The sequence below is a fragment of the Acromyrmex echinatior genome, chromosome 13 (genome assembly GCF_024713525.1).
Source record: "Acromyrmex echinatior isolate Ae372 chromosome 13, ASM2471352v2, whole genome shotgun sequence".
NCBI lineage: Eukaryota > Metazoa > Arthropoda > Insecta > Hymenoptera > Formicidae > Acromyrmex > Acromyrmex echinatior.
In genome coordinates, this window is record NC_141864.1 from 1,506,983 (window position 1) to 1,527,446 (window position 20,464).

The 20,464-nt window shown below is 38.2% G+C and overlaps 1 long non-coding RNA gene across 1 annotated transcript in view; it reads left to right on the plus strand.

The window, feature by feature from the left end:
- LOC147907486 (uncharacterized) overlaps positions 1 to 20,464 on the plus strand; it is a 210,857-nt gene that overhangs the window by 125,497 nt on the left and 64,896 nt on the right. The window lies entirely within an intron of this gene.

Here is a 20,464-nt window from a genome sequence, read left to right on the forward strand (position 1 = left end):
TGCGTGCGTGCGCGCGCGCGCGCGCGTGTGTGTATGTGCAATGTATACATAATATAAAAAAAGAAACAAAAATTGACACTTAAGAGCCAACGGCAAAGAAATTTTTATTAATATTTAACAAATATGCATACGTACGTTTCGACAAATTTATCAATGCAAATTACAAAAATATAAGTTATTAATAATACATAAATATATAGAATGACAGTGAATATCTTATAATTACATGTAAACAGAACATGGTGTCTTGCATAACGGTTATCTAATTATTGAAGAAGTCAGAGTTGCGAACAAGAAAAAGTCTATAAATTAGGAGTATTGTAACAGTGGTCAGTTGTTAGATAAATCAATGTATAATGTGTATATCTTCTTACAATTTTGAAAAATCATAGCAAGCATGAATCTGAGTTCGGTGTGTGTGTGTGTGTGTGTGTGTGTGTGTGTGTATAACGGAGAGGCGATACGGAAATTAGTTTATTTCGTGAATTATTATGGAGGAAGGGAGGAAGAGATTATAGAAAAAAACGGGAACAAGATAGGGGAGGGGTGATCAGGAAAGAACTGGGATGGCTGCATGGAGTGGCTGCTCAGCTATGGCATTTCGGATTTCTTTAGGGTCAAAATAATTGGGACCGATTATGTAGACATCTGGTGAGAGAGGTTGTGTTGCATGTGGAAATCTATTAATTAAGGACTCAAAAGAGTCATCGGGATGAATAAAGAAATGATTACGCGGAGGAGGAGCGGAAAACTCTTTCATGAATTCTATGCTAGAGGTCGAGTCGACTGATAATGATCTAAGTGATGGAGGGATGGACTGAATAGAGGAAATCGGGAGTTGAAGATGGGGTGTTAGGGAAGATTCGCTCTGTCAGAGCGTCCGAAAACGCAGATGATGGAGATCGAGGAAGAGGTGAAGAAGGTCGAGAATGTATCGCTTCTAACGCTTCTTAAATCTAGAGGTCTAGATTAGATTTAGAGATCGAGCTGGTGAAGCCAGTAGTGGCAGAGGTAATGGAGATAACACGTACTCGACTGGGTGACTCCAATTCCGAGAGATTTCGAGGTATGCCTGATCCAGGAGTCTCCGCGCTTTGAGATAGGACCGGCTTCTCAACCAATCTTTGTATTTTGCGATTGGTTAAGCGTGGCACTACAGTTATAAATCAAGTTAGATTTTGAGGTGAAAATGTATATATTCATAACTTGAAGAGAGATTTACTACTACTCAGTTCTTTTGTTTTTACAGATGATCGTCAGAGGTCCGATCTCGGTGGTCTGATTATAGTGGCTGAATATCCTGTGAATATCCTGTGATTGAACCCAAGTGACTTAGAGACACTGTAGTGACTAGATCGTGTCGCGGATCACAATTAAAGTTGATAGATCTGGTCGCGGACCGGCACAGTGTCGTATTTGATACTTGATAATTTTACTAGACTGATAGCGGATAGAAGTTAGTGGTTGTGAATTTTGACTGACTATGCAAAGGGTCTCCTTTTTACATTCGCGAGTTGGTAGTGCCGTATGCAAACCTCGCGTATGTTACTAATCTAATCTAGGATTAGGATTAGGAGTATCGTTTGTGAATTAGATTGGGATAAGTATTTGAAAAGACATTAGTCATTTTCGTCATCGACCATTTGCCGAATGTTCAATAGTTTAGAACCACATGTGTCATTTATTACAAACAATTGCTGTTTCAGTTTCTAATCCTTAATCTGTTTACTTCTTCCGCTCCTCGGAATAAAGTTCTTCTATTCGACACTTGGTTCAAATATTTAATTTTGCAACTTCGTCCCAAGTGGATTATTAATCTATAAAGGCGAATGTTATTTGGCTCATCACCATTGTAACTTCTTATGATAGAAACAGGTTTACCGATAGTACTTGTTAATAACTTTTATAGTAATGACAATTCTCATCGAAGAAAAGAACTGTGAAGTCTGGACAGTATTATTAACTATTTTATATCATATTGAATTTTACACTATACCAGAATGGTAAAATTCAAGATAGAGATAAATTTCAAAATAGTTAAAATTCAATTTCTCTTGTCTCATTCCCCGCCGGACTCTTGCGATCTAATCTTATTCTGCGTTATTAGTAAAGCATGCCCCTGCCCATAGACAGATAAGCAACCCGATTTACTGATATATAGGTTACAGAAGCACCCTAAACATACATACATATATATTGTACATATATATACAAACGTACACACGTGCATACATTCATAATACATGCATGTTTACATGCTTGCATACATACATACATGTATTAGGGGAAAGAAAAAGAAGTATGTAATAAATATGTTATTTTTATTTAAAAATTTTTTTGTAACTAGTTAAATTTTAAATACATTTTGCGCAATGCTTAACATATTGTCCACATCGTATAGTATGAGTAACACCTAGATTATATAAAGAGTCCATGTCATCGTAAACTCGTATAACTATCCAAGGTCTCGATCTATATGCGTTCTCGCTCATCGTCCAGGAAGTTCCATAGCCATTTGTTTATCACGTCTCTTGACGTATATGATAGTATCATCTTTAAATACAGTCGTCGCGTTTCGCCTCGCTGTAGGGGACCATCCCATCCTCCCATTGCAATTCATGGTGATAAGCAATTAACCAGGAAGCGCAAGATTTGTCGGATCTTATAAGAAATTTCCATGGTACAAATCTCGTAAAAATGCATGAGAGTGGTCGCCCATTTCAGCACCGTAACTTCGTTCACGATAAATTTCTTATTAATGATGAATCCTTGCAAATCCATGAATGTTGTCACGGACATGTTGTCAAGAAGACTGCGGTCGATTGTAACGAATAGCAGATTTTATATCAGGATGCCGCAGGATGCACTTAGGTGATTTTGCACACTACGTTGAATAATTAACTGTATTCGATTACGAGATCGTATATGATGAGGCAATAGGCTGTAGTATTTACAGGCATATTGTTTTTTAATTCAAACTCTAATCGCACATCAATGGTGCCACTTTTGACGGACTTGTTTTGCTTGGAGCAATCGATGGTTACAAAAGCATAATCGTTCAAAAATAAATTCATATTGAATAATGTTTCGTATGCTTGACGGGATGTTTACAAAATGTATTGAAAATACATATATAACTGGTGGTTGCAAAAGAATTTTTAAATAAAAATATGTTAACGTATTTATTGCGTATTTATTTCTTTCCCTTTCTCTGTAATATATGTATGTATTATATGTATGTAAGCATGTAAGCATGCATATATAAACGTACGTATGTATAAGTATGTATGTATGTATGTACGTATGTATGTTCGTATGTAAATATATACGTACTATATACGTCTGTACGTATGTCTACACGTATGTACAGGGTGCGGCGCCAAAATCCGGACAAATTATACATTTTTTTCTAAACATGTTTTATTGCTACAATGAAAAGATTTATAAAATTTGTTTACCTCCATTGTTTGTAAAGCCATAAAGAACATATTCACTCAATATATCCCCCGCTTGCTTGAATGACCCCCTTCATTTTCGGTCTGAAGCGTGCGCAGGCACGCTTTAATGCGTCACGGTCCATATCGGTGAATGCCGCTTCAATAGCGGCTCTCAATGATGCGACGTTTGGATGTCTGGACTTATTCGTGACCCTTTCAACCATGCCCCATACGTAGAAGTCCAAAGGATTCAAATCTGGGCTGTTGAGAGGCCAGAATTCTTTCGAAAACATGTCGATGTTGTCCGACAACTAATTTTGCACCAAATGACTTGTGTGGGCGGGCGCACCGTCCTGCTGGAAAACATATGGCTTTCCATACTTTGCGAAGACATCATACACAGTCGATCTCGAATACCCGAAGAACCGAATGATTTCTGTCGCCGAGCGCCCGGCGCGAATACTTTCGATAATCGCGGCTCTTCGGTTATATTCCGCACTTGGTTTCAACATTGCGACTGTTTCGAGATTATGATGGTTTAGTACATGCGTCAAGCTATTTGAATGCCAATCGCGACATCTACCAATGGTATTGAACGGAGGGAATTTCAATTTGAAATTTGTCCGGATTTTGGCGCCGCACCCTGTATGTATGTATTGGGTGGATCCATATATTCGTTCGGTTTTTGAAGGTAAAATGAAACAAGTTTTTTTCATACAAAGAATGAATTTTAATCAATGATATCAATGATTCTCCGTTTTTGCACTACTAACAAAAACCGAACGAATATATGGATCCACCCAATATAAATATAGATAAACCTGCAATCAAAGAAAATTCGTAGAAAGACGCGATAAAACGTATCGTAACACGTTCCAAATTCTTGAAAAGGGGGAGGGCCTGCTCGCCCCCTTTACGATTCCAAAAGTATTACCATAGGTATATGTAACAATTTACGCAGACGCGATTCCCGCTTTTACGAACGGTTCAAGAATACGTCGCCAAATAGAGCAACGCCTCATATGACGCGAAGAAGGAACGTAATGTGTAAGTTTCAACGTTCTATACGCAAAAAAATGTTTTTTTAACATTACGTACGTACACAACATAGAATCGCGCTTACTGAGCAAACATTATGACCTAATAGCTACGGGTTACAATTTTTTGGAAATTAGAATCTACGTTGGTCCACCGAGTTACGTAGAGATCGCCCTGGGAGAAGCGAACACGAACTGTCGCTGTCTTTCAAAACGTGGAAGAGTATCTACGAGCAGTGATAGAATATTTACAAGATATTTCGAAACGAATACAAACAATTTCATAAGCATTGAATCGCTAATCGTCAGAGTTTGCACGTTGAACGACGTTGTGCTCGTTTGGATTCTTTATCCATACGTATGACGATAACCGAAACGACGCTATGTTTGCCGTATGTTTGATTTTGACGGGTATGTCGAAGTAAAGTTCGATCGATTAGTTCAACTCATCGATACAAGTACGCGATTCTTCAATGCAACATCCGCTCATTCTGAGATCTGTACGCGATAGCGATATCTCCAATCCGTTCGTCTATTGCGAACTATTAGATTTAGTTTTTAGTACATAAAAAAAACGATATAATAAAATGTAAATAAAAATTTTTATTTGCATCACTATATACTCTTCTTTACTCCCCATTCGTCTTATCCTGTGCCTCAATGCGCTATCGCACTCTATTTGATTAAACAGCAGTCGGCGCTCGTCTTACCGTCGCAAACGTGTACGTATTTATACATGCACGTACGTATGTACCTGTCCGCGTAAAAAAAAAACCGTATAACGGTGTGAAGATGAACACATGCGGACTTTCAGCAATTTGAAGAGTTAAAATTGATCGCGGTTACAATATAAAAAGCTACAAATGTATGAGCAATATCGATTTTCTTGTGGTGGCTTTTGATCTAAATTATTTTAAGAATAAGTAATAAAAATAATATGAATAAAGGGCAATGGAGGTCAGCGCTGAAACTATTGTTGCGTAAATTTAACAAATTAATCAAATAAACTGTTTCGGCCCCATCTTTAGCAGTCTATAATTACATTAAATTATGCAGTGTCATAGAAAAAACAAACATCCCATAATTCAATTGCAGCCAGAGATGCAGCGAGTCGTATCCCTTTTCAAGTGTTGTGCCATAGAGTTACAAAGCTGAGTAGGTGTAAGATAGTGAGTACCCAGCTAAATTGATTTCATAACAAGAATTAATTCTAGCAAGATAAGAAAGATATATAACCGAGAAAATTCTTTTGAAAATGAAAACCGCTCACCGCATAACTGCCGTAATCGTAACAAATTAAAACATTGTCAGTATTATAGAAGCAAAGTCAATGGTCGTCACAAATACAAAATTGAAATTAAATCTTGATCGAAAAATTTAAATTATTTTATATATAGCGGCCGCCTGTAGATAAAGGCATCCTACAGCGAAGGATGCTTCTCAGCAATAGTCTTGTCTAGTCTTGTCCGCTCGCGGGACATATTCAGCGTGAATGATTTATACATCAGAATATCTTACTGAGGTCGTATATAAATGGAAATCCTTTGAAATTAACATGAAACTGTTTATCGTAGAATATTTTTTTATGGAGTGTAAATTGAGTTATTATTAAGTAATTAAGTTTATTAAGTGATATTAAATGGAAGTGATGATTTTTGTAGTAGCATGAAAAGAATGTAGAACTTAAAAAAAAAGAAATAGAAGATGAAATAGAAAAAGAAGATGAAGGAAGAGGAGAAGGAACAAGACGAAGAGGAGGAGGAGGAGGAGGAGAAAGTAAAGGGGAGAGAAGGGTGAGGGGTGAGGAAGGGGGGAGAACATTCTCTTCAAGGAAGCTGAGGAGATCAAGAACGCCTCCATGGAGGCGTTTAATTTACTAAATCTACAGGACAAGGTCGATTCTTTGGAGGACGCCTTCATGAAAGCGTTTAATCCATTGGAGAAGAAGACCGATTGATGAACACAGGGCGAGGGTAGAGTTGCCATCTGAAAAATTTAAAAACTGACAGGCCAAAAACTCCCAACATTTCATTTGCTATCCTGGACGCATGCAAAATTTGCTGACCTTTTTTACCTTTTTTTTTTTTGATGACCTCTAACAATAATTACTTCATATTTCTTTTTTAAAGATATTTTTATGAGACTTGAATTTTTTAGATAATTAGATAATATTTTTTTAATACGTTAACAATAATTATATGCCTACTTTTTCCTTGCAAATTGCACATATTATCACTTCTTTACAACTATCAGATTTACAATGTAACACTTACAATACATATTTTTGTTATTATTACAATGAACATTTCATTTCGGTTACGAACAAAAACCGAGAATACAACCTTATAAAATCTATTTATCTCTATTTTTATACTTTTCTTCTAATATTCCTAAGAACTTTTTTATCACACTGAAAAAGATACTAATAAAATTCGTCGCATGTCATTTTAAAATTATATTTTGTCTTTACAATGTCTGATGTAGTTTCTATTTGCAGCTTATTCCTTTCTGGTTCCATTGAGCTTGTAACAAGAGCACTCTTTCTACATTTTCTTACATTATGAGACAAACAGGAAAAATATTGTGCTATTTTCTTCAGTTCGTTGCACTTATTTCCACTTTCTGACTATTAAAAAAAATTGCATCATAACTTAGTGCAATTGTTGACACTTAAAACACAAATTTTTAAAAGCAAAGAATTTCATTAAATAATTTTTTATCAATCTTTATGTTGCAAAAACGTAAAAATTTTATTGTTGACCGTCCTACATTTGACCATTATAATAATTTTCCTACATTAATATCCAATTAAAAACATTTGGCTTTCCCAGAGGCAATCCACGAGTCTAAGTAATTTCTCATTGTTACATGAAAATTATGTACTTCTGCGGTGAAATCTTCTATTCTTTATCGAGTATTTGCAATTTTATTTAAAAGTTTCTTTAATGGCATGACTTCTGATTAATCCGCTCATTTAAATTAAGAATAATTTTCTTTAAAATTTTTCTTATACTTCTATAATTTATAGAATTGTCAACTCTTTCCAATGTTCTATATTCTGTTATAGCCGGAAAATTATCACAAGCTTTGCATTTCGGCATGGCAACGAACCACAGAAATGCAACACTGCAGATTTGACAATCCACGCTCAGACGATGTCCGTCGCTGGGCATGATTATATATGGTCATATCGATTACCAGAATGCGCAGTAACAGGATACTGCGCATTTCTTTATATTCGGCTACCTAATCACAGATCACGGGAGTCTTATTCAACAAGTAAATCTAACGTCACGTACGTGCGTCGCAAGTGTCGAGTGACCTGTTACATTCGCGATACCGGTCACTTTAAATATTATTCCAGTCAGAAATGATAATGAAATCGATATCGATTTGATGTAGATTCGACGTCGAAAGCATCAAATCGATGTCGATCGACGTCGATTCGATGTCGATTTTATTACCACTTCTGATTGGGATTGCGAGCGCGAATGACAAGATATAAACCACGAGTAACCACAAATTAACGTAAAGTTCAAATATTACTGTTCACACTAAATCTGACAAATTAATTATAAACATAATTAAAAAAGGGAATTATTTTAAATAAATTTGTAAAAAGTGGTATGTTCTTCTCGCCATTCTTCGTGCACCATCTCCAGCGCTCTTCGTGGGTCTCAATCCTTCAGGCAGACCGAATCCCTTAATTATTACTTGTTGTACCGAAAGATACAAAAATTCTTATGCATTATGTTTATGGTTGAATGCAAACAAAAAAGCTTTACTGAAAGTGTTTTCGAAAAAACCTTTTAGCACTTTTGATGGATTATCTACACTTAAGAAATAATGCTTCAATAGTTCAAATAATTTTAATGTTTAATAGCATGATATAAACTTAACCATCTCGTTTTTAAGTGATGTAAAAATTAATAATATTTGATTTCAGATTGTTGACATAAATCTTCTAAAGCTTCTGTTCTTACAATAGGTATTGCAAAATAATTGAAAATTTTCAATAAATCCTTTTGATAAGGATGAACGATATAGCCTTGCCGCATCGATATACCAATTGATACGCATCGCTAGTTGCAGCGCTGATATATTCAAATATCAACAAAAAAATATCGATATGAATAATATCAATAAAAATCGAAATTTTTAAATAAACCTGTAAAAGTATATTACAGAGTCAAAAATGCTATATTTATATTTAGATCAATGTGCTACTAAAAGCATTTCACAAAGGGAAATTTATTGAGATTAATGGCATTTTTTGCCAGACCGGATTTGCCACTAAACTGGATTGAATTAATGACATTTTCTCTCTCCTACTGGTAGAGGTATAATGTCCATAGCAAAGCATTTTCCAATCCAGAATTGGTGCAAACTCGATCGGGCAGAAAACGTTATAAGTTTCGATGACTGCATAAGAAAGAATTAAGAGAACAGAGCATCAATTTGAAGCAAAATGCAAACGAACAAAATATATGAACTAAAAGATAAAATCTTCATAACTTGCATAACATAATTGAGATACTTTTATACGTATTAATATCTAATAAATTAATACCTTAAAAAATTCTTTAAAATAATAACTATAAGTCGGGAGTATGATTCTGTGAGTATGAATATGTCTACCGCCGAAGTTATTTATTTAAATATATATTTATTTTTTTATAACATACATACATTCCACAAAAAGATGCTTTATGGATTAAGAAAAATATTTTTGTCGAAATAAACATTTACATAAATATATTTCAATCGTAATGGATATGTTAGAAAAAGATATTTTACAAATACTAATCTTCGATTGACAGTGAATTTAAAAATAATATAATAGAGAATGCCTTAAGGATCGGTCAAAATTGGAAGTTTCGAATAATATAATATTCTAAGTTCATGAATTTAATTAATTAAATGTGACTGTGCGCTGAACCGATCGGACATTAAGACATAATCAATCAGAGATGCTTATAATCGCAAACCGAAACGTTTGGACAGTATATGGTATATAATCGCGAGTACATATAATCTCTCGAGTATATATAATTTATTAACATCTCAGATTGATTGTGTCTTAATATTCATTTCGGCTCACAGTCACATTTGAGATTAATTTTTTAAAAACTAAACAATAAATAAAAAAACGGGCAATTAAGAGCTTAGATTTGCAACGATTATATCAACATATATTTCTCAGTACTACATACAGGATGCGTCATCAAAATCCGGACAAATCGAAAAATTTCTTTAAACAAAATGTTTTTAATGAAAAATTAAATATTACATAAAAATTCTTTTACATGACACTTGAGGGATGCCTGTAGACACAATATTCGATATATTTCCCATTAGCTTGAATGACGATTTCTATTCTCGGTATGAAGTGTTCGCACGCACGCTGTAATGTAGCACTGTCCATGCCGACGAATGCTGCCTCAATAGCGGTCCTTAATCACATGCCAAGATTTGTTTGTGACCCTTTAAACTACGCTCCATACGTAGTCCAAGGGATTTAAATCTGGACTGTTGAAAGGCCAGAATTCCTTGGATCAAACATATCGATGTTGTCTGAGAGCCAATTTTGAATCAAATAACTCATATTAGCCGGTGCACCATGCTAAAAAACATATGGCCTTCCAGACGCCACAGTTTCCATTCACGGTTTCATTACATCCATCAGAACGCGCAAATATACTTCTTCTGTGACAGTTTTCCCTTTTTTAAAGAAATATGGTGGCATAACATCACCCTCACTAGACAAAACATCTAGCATGTAAACATTCACCGGAAATTTCGTTCTGGCAACAACAGGGACATCCTCGGGATTGTAGGCGAGCCACCAGTCATTCGTTCAGTTGATTTTGTCATCAACAGTAAAAATTTTTTTGTCAGAAAAAAACCTGATTTGTACCGACGCTTCGTTTTTCAAAAAAAAACACAATAGCAGATTGCAGCGAGCAATTCAGCTTGTCCTGACCTCAGAAAGCATCTGTCGTATCTTTAATGTGTACGATTTGTATCGAAGGCCCTCCTCGGCAATTCGACGCATTATTGGCTCGCTTACATCAACAATCGATGCTAATTTTCGCAATGATTGCTATGGGTCATCCAAAATCAGCGCTTCAACCTTATCAATGACTGCAGGGATTGATCGCATCCTCGCGGTGCGTTCTTTCGAGTCTTTTTCGCTGGCATACTGGAACCTTCGTTGGACTGTTCTAAAGCCATATATAAGGTGTAGTAACAAGATATACATTATTTTTGCCTGAAATTGAAGGCTTTATTTAGTATAGTTAGAATGATCCGATTTAGGTCAAATATGCACGGTTTTGTTCGATAACTTGTTGCCATTTTGAAGGTAATTCCATTATGCCTCTCTCATAGAAACCCTCGTCCCTATTGGCAAAAAACTGGGACAGATTTTCACAAGCTTCTTTTGAGGCGAATTTTTCACCAGCAAAATCATTCGTCATAGACAAGAACAGGTGGTAATCACTTGAAGCCAGATCCGGACTATAAGGTTCTTCTGGCGAGTCACTATCGATGTGTGTGGCCTTGCGTTGTCCTGATGGAACACAATTCCTCTCCTATTGGTCAACGCTTGCCGCTTCTGAGCGATTGCTTCCTTTAGACTGTCCAATTGTTGTCATTACAGGTCCGAATTAAGAGTTTGACCGTAGAGGAGCAGCTCATAGTAGATGATTCTGCCAATCCCACCAAACACAGCAAAACCTTCCTGACCGTCAATCTTGGCTTGGCCACCATTTGCGCCGGCTCACCGCGATTCGACCATGATTGTTTTCGCTTGACGTTGTCATAAGTGACCCACTTTTCATCATCAGTCACCATCCGCTTCAGAAATGGATTGATTTTGTTACGATTCAGCAGCGATTCGCAGATGGAAATTTGGTCCATGAGATTTTTTTGCGTTAACTCGTGTGGCACCCATACATCGAGCTTCTTTTTATATCCAGCCTTATTCAAATGGTTCCAAACGGTTTTTTGTGCAATGTTTAGCTCCTGGGCAATCAAAACAGTGCTTACATGACGGTCGGACTCGACGATTTCCATTATTTTATCGACATTTTCGACAATTGGCCTTCCAGAGCGTGATGCATTTTTGACATCAAAATTACCGGAACGGAATCGACGAAACTAAATTGCGCGTGATTGGCTGTTACAGTATCAGGACCATAAACACTTCACATTTTCAGCCGCCTGGCTTGCGTTTTCGCCTTTATCGAAGAAAAACTGTAAAATATGGCGTATTTTCTCTTTGTTGGTGTTCATCTTTGACGCGCGCTCAAACAATACTGAGTCAAGCAATCACAAAACTATCTGAGAAGTTTTTTTAGTACGAAATCTGTGGGGAATTCTTAATGCCTCACTAGCGCAGCGAGCGTAGTAAGCTTAAGGATTGTGTTGGTAACGAGTTGCCTAACAGCGTAAAAAAATAATAAAAAAAGAAATATTATATTAGGAGATCAATAGAGGTGTTCGTCCTGTACGTTCGTATAAAATTGTACTCGTGAAATAAATATTATATTTACAGTTACAAATTAAGTCTCGATTATAAATTTCTTTATCACATCACACGACAAGCGTGGGCTTGTCAACAGAACTCTGACTTATCCATTGAGTCAGATTTCCCACATTGGTGACCCCGACGTGATGTGATATGAAAGGCCGTTGTGATACGAAAGGCCATCGTGATACAAAAGGCCGACAAGATCTAAAGGCCGATGTGATCGAGAGGAAGAAGCGATTAACTGGTAACTGTCGTTCGAGCAACATCGAGACGAACTTGGTTTCGAACCGAGCAGAAGTGCACATTGCCGACGTCGTAGCCGATAAGGAAGCTCGTCGCCGATGTAATAGCCGACAAGGAGGCCCATCGCCGACGTCGTAAGCAGCAGCAAGCTCATCGTCGATATTGTGACCTGTCGCAAGGCCCCATCGTTAAGGCCGGGGCCAGTGGAAAATTCTCGCCGTTGGAAACACCGCAGAGACATATCCAACGACAGGCGCTCAGCGTTCCGCCGACGTGGGAACTGCACGAATCAGCCCAGGAGCCGGCGTTCAGGACGTCATCGCCGTCGCCGCCATTGTGATCTGTCAAGGACGACCTCGCCGCCATTGTGACCTGTGAAGGACAACTTCGCCGCATAGCAGTCGGGCAAGTTGTGTATGCAGCACGTTAGTTTTTAAGCGTGCGTAATCCGGTAAACAGGAAAGTAGATCCTCCGCTCTTTTCTTCACGAGGTCAATTATACGAATGTCAATTAACAATTTCTCCATTATTGACAAATTAACTTTGAGCGATCGAAATTTTTATAGCGCGCGCGTAAGCGATTAATATTTAAGGTCGTTAGGAAGTACTGATTGTTCGCGAACTTCGTCACGTATAGTCATGGCTCCTCCCACCAACGAGGAATTGCAGAAGCAAGTGATGCAACTGCAAGCGATGCTTCAGCAGATGCAGGGCAAGGTGGCAGGCAATGTCGCGCGCGTGGATTCATATAGAGTTCCGAAAATTCCGCCGTTCTTAATTAAAGATCCGGTGATATGGTTCATTCAAGTCGAGGCCACTTTCGAGGCCGCTCGAATCACAGAGCAAAAGACTAAGGCGCATCACGTGATTATGTCTCTGGACGCAGAAGCTATCGCGTGCTGCAGAGATCTCATCGCGGAACCCGATATTAATGAACCATATAACAAATTAAAACAGCGTATCATTGAAAATTTTTCAGCGTCAGCAGAAAGTCAACTGCGACAATTAATAAAAGGCCAAGTGCTTACATCAGGGAAACCGTCGCAGATTCTCAGTCGACTTCGTAACTTAAACTCTGACAAACGATGTGACGACGCCGTAATAAAAACTGTGTTCTTTGAACATTTATCACCGCACATTAGAAGCATTCTTGCGACTACCGAAAGTACGGATCTGGATAAATTAGCCAAAATGGCGGATAAAATAGTTGAAACCGTGGGTGATTCTGCGCAGTGTGCTGCCGTATCGTCGTCAGAGTCTAAACCGTCCGACTTAGAAGCTAGGATCGATGGTCTGGCCGCTGATATTGCTACCCTCGCTGCTGAGGTCAAGCGATACAGCAGATCTCAGACGAGAGACGAGATAAATAAAAATCGTAAGCGTTTCCAAAAGCAGAAACTCTCGTGTCTGCTGGCCGCATCGTACTTTTGGGAAACAAGCGCGAGTCTGTAAGGGAACTGAAAAATTCCCGTGCCCTTGGCCAAAGCCCAAGATTTTAACGGACGAAAAGGCGGGGGAATAGAATCGTCTGCCACCGAGGAGACAGGTATGGCGGGCGTCGATTCTTCTGTCCGTCTCCACATCCGAGATCGAGTCATCGGAGAGTTATTCCTTATAGATACGGGGGCGGAAATTTCGCTGCTTCCCAGTACTTACGCGAAGAACAAAACTCCGACCAATTTCAAACTTTACGCGGCAAACAATACGTGTATAGATACATATGGGGAGTCGTTCCAAACGCTACATTTAGGGATACGCCCGATCACATGGAATTTCTGCGTAGCATCAGTTCCGTACCCGATTATTGGGGCCGACCTGATTGCACATTATGGTCTCATTCCGGACCTTAAAGGTCGTAGACTCATCGATTCACAAAATAATGTGTACGTGTCGGGCATTGTTAAATCGATACCACAGCTTGCCATTAGCACAGTCAAACCCAGTACGAAATTCGCGAGTATCTTATCTGAATTTCCGGAGGTCACCGGTTTAGAACAGGTAACTCCGAATTGCAGTAGCGATGTTCGTCATCATATCATTACCACGGGCCCGCCGGTTGCTGAGCGTCCCAGGCGGTTAAGTCCGGAAAAATTAAAAGCGGCAAAGGCTGAATTTCAACGGCTAGTCAAAGCCGGTATTTGCCGTCCGTCCAGTAGTCCATGGGCAAGTCCCATTCACATGGTACCAAAAAAAGACGGATCATGGAGGATCTGCGGCGATTACCGTCGTCTTAACGCAATTACCGTGCCGGATAAATTTCCCGTACCGCATTTGCACGATTGCTCCTCCAATTTGCGTAGGAAAGTCATTTTTTCTAAGCTAGATCTATATCAGGCATACAATCAAATTCCAGTGGCGCCGGAAGATATTCCGAAAACGGCTGTCATTACGCCTTTCGGGTTGTTCGAATATAAATTCATGACATTCGGTCTTAGAAACGCGAGTCAAACATTTCAGCGTCAAATCTTCCGCGCTCTAGGCGATCTGGAATTTGTGTTTGCATTCATCGACGACATACTCATAGCGTCGACGTCTCTTGATGAGCACGAAGCTCATTTACGCATAGTGTTACAGCGATTAAAAAAATTTTATTTACGACTCAATGTAAATAAATGCGAGTTCGGCAAGCAGGAATTAGAATTCCTCGGATTTACGATTAACAGCGAAGGGTGTAAACCAACACTCGATAAAATTCAGGCTATTCGCGAATTTCCAAGGCCTAACACTATAGTCGAAATGCGTCGTTTTCTTGGGCTTGTCAATTTCTATCGTAAATTACTACATAATGCAGCTATCGTTCAGGCACCATTGAATGAGTACCTTCGCGATTCACGCAAAAATGACAAACGGCCAATCATATGGACGCCGGTGGCTGAAGAAGCGTTCAATGAGTGCAAGGAGAGTCTGGCCAACGCGACTATACTCTCTCACCCCTCCGACGCAGCCGAGACGCGCCTCGTTTGTGACGCGTCAGATTTCGCCATCGGGGCCGCCCTCGAACAACGTTTAGACGATTTTTGGAAACCGCTCGCATTCTTTTCGCGCAAATTAAATTCGGCACAACAGAACTACAGCGCGTATGATCGGGAGCTTACGGCGATCGCCGAGGCAATCAAATATTTTCGATATTTCCTCGAGGGGCGAAATTTCAAAATTGTGACCGATCACAAGCCTCTCATCTACGCGTTTTTGCAACGTTCCGAAAAAGCGTCACCTCGGCAACAGAGGCAACTTTCGTTCATCTCGCAGTTCACTATGCGTATCGAATACCTATCGGGTAAAGATAATATTGTGGCGGATTCCCTTTCCCGCATCGAAGCCATTCGTTTACCTGTTGAGATCGAACTTAATGAACTTGCACAGAAACAAGAACAAGACGAGGAACTATGATCTATTCGCGAATCTCCTGATTTTCCGCTTTCTATGAAGCGAATTTAATGGGGGCCGACGCATACTACACTGTACTGCGAAATGACTGGCGAGGCAATCCGTCCCTATATACCGGCATCTTTACGAGATCGCGTTTTTCATTCCATGATGCGGCTCATCCGGGCCCTAAAGTCACGGATCGGGTAATTTGTCAACGATATGTGTGGCCCAACATGCATCGCGATATTACAAAATGGTGTAAGAATTGTCTTGACTGTCAGCAGTCAAAAATATCCAGACACGTTCGATTACATCCTGAAAAATTTGTCGCACCCGACGGGCGTTTCGAGCACGTTCATATGGATTTAATAGGTCCCTTGCCTGAGTCGGACGGGTACAGATATTGTGTGACGATGATTGATAGATTTTCGCGTTGGCCAGTAGCAATACCTGTGAAAGATATTGAAGCCATTACAGTGGCACGCGCGTTTTATGACAACTAGGTAGCGAATTTTGGAGCACCCAAAACAATAACTACTGATCAAGGTACTCAGTTTGAAGCGCAACTGTTTACGGCACTTCTTCAGCTGATCGGCTGTCAACGAATTCGTACCACGGCGTATCATCCCGCTTCGAACGGTATGATTGAGCGGTGGCATAGAAGCTTAAAAGCTGCTATTATGTGTCATGCCAATGAAGGTTGGTCACGAGTACTTTCGACCGTATTATTAGGTCTGCGTACTCATGTCCGCCTTGACACCGGCGCATCGCCTGCGGAATTTGTCTATGGAACGACACTGCGCGTCCCTGGAGAATTTATACTGCCGGACGACTTCACTCCTAGTCCGCAAATTTTCATGGAGGAATTCCGCGAGCATATGCGCAAAGTTAAGCCAATTTCAATAGAGCATAAGCACAAGAAACGCGCATTCGTATTTAAAAATTTATATTCTTGTTCCCATGTTTTTCTACGGGTGGGCGGTACCAAGAGAGCATTAGAGCGTCCTTACACCGGCCCTCACAAGATTATAAATCGTGTTTCGGATCGAGTTTTCGATATTGAAGTTAATGGTGCACAGCGCAGTGTATCAGTCGAGAATTTGAAGCCAGCGTATGGCATACGCGATGATTTGTGTAGTGCGATTCTAGAAACAGGGCAAACAGCTAATTCGTCTAGCAACGAGCGACCAACTTTGAGAACGTATGCGCGCCCGAAGAGGAAGGTGACTTTCGCCTTATAATTGTAACAGATCTTCCAAAAATGTAATTAATTTTTGTCAGATACTTTTAAGATATTCTATATGACACGTTGTATATATTTTATAAGGTAGACCTAAGTGCCGGATTCGTTGTCACTCGGGGGGGAGTATGTGGGGAATTCTTAATGCCTCACTAGCGCAGCGAGCGTAGTAAGCTTAAGGATTGTGTTGGTAACGAGTTGCCTAGCAGCGTAAAAAAATAATAAAAAAAGAAATATTATATTAGGAGATCAATAGAGGTGTTCGTCCTGTACGTTCGTATAAAATTGTACTCGTGAAATAAATATTATATTTACAGTTACAAATTAAGTCTCGATTGTAAATTTCTTTATCACATCACACGACAAGCGTGGGCTTGTCAACAGAACTCTGACTTATCCATTGAGTCAGATTTCCCACAAATCTTATCTTTCTAACGCCATCTAGCGTAACCCGATCGCACTTATACAACGCGAGATACAGATTACTAAAGCCATCTATTGGAAAAATAATGGATTTCTTTTTACTACACCTTATATTTTGCCACAACGTCATAAATGATTGATCTCGAGTATCCAAAGAACCAAATTATTTCCGTTGCTAAGCGTCCAATGCGAAGGCATCTTCGATGATCGCGACTCTTCGATTGTACTCAGTCTTTGGTCAACATTGCGACTATTTTAAGAATATAACTGTTTACTAGAAGCATATTTTTTTCTCTCCAACAACAACCTCTGGCGGAGGCACAATATAACCGAAAATTTAAATTTAAATTTATCCGGATTTTAGACGCACCTATAGCAAATACCGAACGTTTCAATTTAAGTCAAGTCATCTTCAGCAGTCTATAATAAAATCTTTTGATAAATAATTCAGAGACATCTTGGTAGTTTTGGATAATCTCAACTTCCTTAATGCAATTCAAATCATCATAAATCAAAGTAATCGAATGCAGCAAGGGAATCTACCAAATCTGAAGTATGTAACAGTTTAGCTGTCATTTAGCTGTTAGACTAAGTGTTGTGCGAGCTAAATAACAAATAATATTATATATATAAGAAGAACAGTAAAGAAAGATCACCAATACATTATGGGAACTTATCTACTACATTCTATAAATATATTTACATATTATTTAAGAAAATGCTTTTTAATATTATCGAATTTTTGTTTTAAATTTGCCGCTCATTGTGGCATAATTAAGAATCCTGATTGATCATGCGCATGAGCATACCTTTATATTTATACAAGGTGCCTCCCAAAATTTTCCGAACTTTTGAAATAAAACAACAACGGTTTACTTTTTTTTTCAAATTCAAATTGTTTATTCAAAGTAGTCCCCGTCGGATTCAATACAACGTTTGGCACGATCTAAAAGCATTTCAAATGAGTGTTTTATGTCGTTCAAAGGCACGTCCTTCAGAATAGTGGTACAAGCCCTTTGGATGTCTTCTACGTCCACATACCGCTTTCCTTTCATGGACAAATGCATTTTGCCGAATAGGTAGAAGTCACAAGGTGCCATATCAGGCGAATACGGGGAATGGTTGATTGTTAAAATGTGATTTTTAGTCAAAAAATCAGTGACAAGTGTCGAACGGTGAGATGGCGCATTATCGTGTAACAAGCGCCAACTTCCTCCTTCGCGATATTCTGGCCGAATACGACGAATGCGGTGCACCAAACGCTTCAAAACGCTTACATAGAATACAGCATTAACTGTTTGGCCTGCTGGAACGAATTCTTTGTGCACAATACCCTTGGAATCATAAAAACAAATGAGCATTGTCTTCACTTTTGACTTCTCTAAACGCGATTTTTTGGGTTTTGGGTCGTTTCGCGCCTTCCATTCTGCGCTTTGACGCTTGGTTTCTGGATCGTATTGAAAACACCACGTCTCGTCACCAGTAACAATGCTATAAAGGAAGTTTTGGTCCTTTTTTGCTTCCTTAATAATGTCCTTTGAATGTTGAATTCGATGCATTTTTTGGTCGTCAGTCAACTTGTGTGGAACAAATCGTGCACAGACTTTTTGTAGGCCCAAATGTTCGGTCAAAATGCGATAAATCGTTGATTTGGGGATGTTCAATTCCATTTCCATGTATCTCACTGAAGATTTTGGTTCATGCTTGATGAAATTACGCACAACTTCGATGGAATTTTCGTTAATTGTCGATTTTGGGCGACCTGTATGTGCGTCGTCATTTATGTCCTCACGACCGTTCTTGAATCGCGTATACCACTCATAAACACTGGCACGGGCTACACAATTATCACCATAAACTTGTTTCATCAAATTATGGGTTTCGGTAAATGTTTTACAAGTTTAAAACAAAACTTAATATTGGCTCTTTGTTCGAAGTTCATTCTCGTACCGATGTATACAACATACTGACACTTGAGACGCCATAACTTCGTTTCCACTGAACCAAATGTCATGAAATTTTTACTGGAAGTCAGCTAGGGATGTACCTTTCAAACGCGCAATCGAACACACGGATGGCGCCACCCGACCTATCCCTATTGAAAAAGTTCGGAAAATTTTGGGAAGCACCTTGTATCATGATTAGCATCTCAGATTGATTGTGTCTTAATGTTCGAACATTTCAGCACACAGTTACATTTGAGATTAATTAAATTTATGAACTTAGACTATATTATTCGAAACTTCCAATTTGGACCGATTCTTAACGTGCTCTTTACTATTATATATTATGTTATTAACTTGGTCAGTTTCTATTTCTCATAAATGGTAATTATTGCAAATATTGTAAATATTGTGAAGCTAATCAATTTCGCGACTCATTTAAAATATTTCCCATTTCGAGAAAACAAACACTCGGAACAGACGTTGCCATAATTGTTAAATTTGGCCAACTTCGCTAATAAAGAATATTTACAATCTTATGTATGTCAAAAGTCGATATAAGCATATTTCATATTGATACACCAAATATCATTGACAAAATTGATGTTTTTTCGATTATCAAGTGAAAAATATCGATATTTCGATTATCGATGCCGTATTACACTTCCCTAATATCAAAAGAAAAATTATCACAATTTTTATGAATCGTGTTATTAATAATATAAGCTAGACAACCGATGTAAATTATTTCTCTATGAAATCTACTTTTTAATTTGTCGTAAACATTATTTTTTCCCATTCTGTTTTTACTATCAAAATTTATATTACAATTATCGCCACTGAAGCAGTTTTGCCAAAACAACACATTTCAATAATAACTGTATTTCTAATTCAGTTTAAATTAAGTATTATATTAGTAATTGTATTAGAAATTTCATCAATTATTTCCAATATTTCTAGAATGTTTGTTGTAATATTACTATTATGAACACCATAATATTAAATAAGTATAGGTAATAATTTTATTGCTCCATAATTACTGGTGTCGTATGAAATATTTACGAAAGACACTTCGTTAATTTTTTTCATCATTTTACATTTTGCTAATGGAGACATTTTTAACTATTGTTGTGGCTTTAATTGTATTACAAGTAGCAATTTTGGCAATTTTGGGAATCTTGAAATAATAATTTATTTAAATTTATCCAGTGCAGTCAAAAGATATAAACAACATGTGA